The 3,032-nt window shown below is 46.3% G+C and overlaps 1 long non-coding RNA gene across 1 annotated transcript; it reads left to right on the top strand.

Annotated features, from left to right (window-relative positions):
• The first annotated feature begins 606 nt into the window (after positions 1 to 606).
• Positions 607 to 1,216, top strand: LOC109971831 (uncharacterized). Its single transcript, XR_002276596.1, has 3 exons — positions 607 to 793; positions 877 to 935; positions 1,086 to 1,216. It is a non-coding gene; the product is annotated as an uncharacterized LOC109971831 (long non-coding RNA).
• Positions 1,217 to 3,032: the final 1,816 nt, after the last annotated feature.

Here is a 3,032-nt window from a genome sequence, read left to right as displayed (position 1 = left end):
GAGAGATATGATCTCTCTTGCTAGTTCCTGTCAGTACTCTGGCTGCAGCATTTTGGATTAACTGGAGGCTTTTTAGGGAATTATTGGGACATCCTGATAGTAAAGAGTTACAGTAGTCCAGCCTGGAGGTAACAAATGCATGGACCAGTTTTTCAGCATCACTTTGAAATGGGATGCTCGTGATTTTCGCAATATTGAGCAGTTGAAAGAAGGCAGTTCTAGAGACTTGGTTTATGTGTGATTTAAAGGACATATCCTGGTCAAAAATGACTCCAAGGTTCCTCACAGTAGTACTGGAGGTGAGTACTTTGACCTTGATACCATATCTTCTTCCTTCCTATTTCCAGTACTTCCTCTCACTTCTCCTACTTTCCTTTGAATATTATAATAGAACCACCCCTTGTCGTCTTTATCCCACAGTTCTTGCCATTTCTCTTTCATTTTCCTTTTAACTTCCTTATAACTTACTTCCACACATCTCTTTTAAGTGCAGCTTTTGCAAATCTATCTGCTAGTTCATTTCCCTCTACCCCTATATGTGCAGGAATTCAAACTAGCCTAATATCTATTCCAGCCCTCTGACATCTGAATAGCATACAAGTGTAACCGGGGTATAATAATTACACAAAATGTTTTGGTTCATGTGTAAGTTAATTGACATGCCTGGTCAGGGAAGCCTCCACTCCACTAGGACTCGCAACTGAGCCATGCTTTTCTTCGTTGGTAGCCGGGTATAAATAGGGGTCGCGCACCTCTCCCGCTCTCTTTCCTGCACGGTGTCGAGTGGTAAGAGGTGAGCGCTAAATCCATTAACGACTATTTTACTTTTAACGCCCACCCTGGGTCGCATGGGTAAACTTGTGTGTTTTTGTTTAGGAGCGAGCTGAGCATTCACTGGAGGCTAACTGTTGTATGTATTTTTCTTCTATGACCAGGTATGTCCAAGTTATGTATTATAGTTTGTATGTTATTACCCTGCGCATCTCTTTCACGCTCTCTTTCCTGCACGGTGTTGAGTGGTAAGAGGAGCGAGCTGAGCATTCACTGGAGGCTAACTGTTGTATGTATTTTTCTTCTATGACCAGCAATAAAGGGCCCCGTGAATAGCAAGTGTGTCGGTCCATGTGTCCCAATGCTAACACAACGCAGCACGGCCAGTCACCAGAGGGACAGGCGAGGATTAAGAGGACAGTTTAGAGACCCAAAGGCGACCGGTTACACAAGCTATTTCAAGTATTATGTCCTGCCTCGAGTCTGACTGTTTTTCTTCTTCTCATGAAATTATCTGCAGGAAATACAAGTCTCAACAGTTCTGCTGCCCACCAGGCTTTTTGAAACCAGCTTTTAATTTTTAGTGTATTAGACTACCACCAGTTGTCTGGTGCTGGATGTTTGGACGAGGCAGGCAAGCAGAGTGGAGCCTCCGCTGGTGCTGGTGTATCCAGATGGAGGTAAGGAACCCAGGTGAGTGGTGGTCAGAGGTCTGGAGGTGGTTGGATTGGTGTTGCTGGCAGAAGGAGGGCTGAGTGGAAGCTCTGCTGGAGCTGGCGTACCCAGGTGGAGGTGAGAGGCTCAGGTTGCAGAATTGGAGGTGACTAGATCAGCCACGAGATGAACAGGCACATTGTAATTGAGGGGGACAGGTAGCTGAGTGAGAGGTACAGGAGCTAGCAAGGCTGCGATGTGGAGCACAGGTGAGTATAAACATGTTGGGTCTGACAAAATTCACTGAGACATTTGAGAGGTATGCAAGAGCCTGGCAGCAACAAGGAAATCCACTGGGAAAGCAGTATTGCTGGGCAACTTGTACTGGAACAAGTAAGCACAGAAATTAGCTGTAAAAGAACGCCACAACATTTAGAAGGTACAGAACAGACCAGCAATGGGGAGATGCCAGCACCCAGGTTAAGTAGCATCCAGCTGATGAATTGATTGGGAGCAGCTGTGCAGCTCCGCCCATGGCACGCTCTGCCACTCGCCCTCTTAGAGGATCTGTCCTGGACCACCAACACCTGCAGCCTGGTTAAGAAGGCTCACCAGCGCCTCTTCTTCCTGAGGATTCTGAAGAAGAACCACCTGTCTTCAAGCATCCAGGTGAACATCTACTGCTGTGCCATCGAGAGCATCCTGACCAGCTGTATCACAGGGAATGCTGTCTCCGACATGCTCACAGCATTCTCAAGGACTCCTCTCACCCTGCTCACAAGCTGTTTGACCTCCTGCCCTCTGGGAGGCGCTTCAGGAGCCTCTGCGCCAAAGCCAGTAGACCCAGGAACAGCTTCTTCCTCACAGCTGTCTCCTTGCTGAACTCTGTCCCCCATTGACACCCCACTGCCTTTGTAGTGGTAAAAAACAAACAAGGTTCCAGTCCAGAGGTAATAAGTGTGTAGTTCATATATAGATATTATTTGTAGTAGTCATGTAAGGGTGAGCTAATTGTTTATGGAAGCTTGATCTGTTTCTTTTCTCTTCTCTTGCTCAAGCAAGAATATCTGGGGTTGTGTTCTCCTTGTTTAATTTATGGGTAAACATCCAGAGAGAATTCCTCCTTAAACGGGGAATGGACATAGCTGCAGCCTTATGTGAACGGTTCGTGTGCTCTGTTCATTTTTAGAATAGGATATGTGCACAAAGTCAACACAACCTAGAAGTTCATGTACTGGACATCTTAGACAATGCTCGGAAGAAGGGGTGTGGAGCTGGCATGGGACTGTGACTCTGGCTCAAGCAATAGGAGGATCTATAACTGGGAGAGGATTTGGAACACCGCAGGGAACACCAATCGCATCAATGTACGTAGGCGATAATCTAGCTGGATCAAATAGTGCATCCCGCTTTAACCGGTGTCCCTTAAGAGGATGACCAGAGCCTGACACAATATCAGAGACTGCTGCTTCAACTATAGTAACTGGAACTATAAGTGAGATCATAGTGCAGGTACCAGACCAATCAGGAGGAAGAGTATTATGTAATCTATTACCACCACAGTACCAAAACACATCAGACCTGGCATAGGTCAGACGTGTAGCATT

Source organism: Monopterus albus, unplaced genomic scaffold (assembly GCF_001952655.1).
Source record: "Monopterus albus unplaced genomic scaffold, M_albus_1.0 scaffold235.1, whole genome shotgun sequence".
In the NCBI taxonomy this organism is placed as follows: domain Eukaryota; kingdom Metazoa; phylum Chordata; class Actinopteri; order Synbranchiformes; family Synbranchidae; genus Monopterus; species Monopterus albus.
The sequence above is the reverse complement of the archived record's forward strand: the minus strand, read 5'-3'. Positions and strand labels throughout refer to the sequence as shown.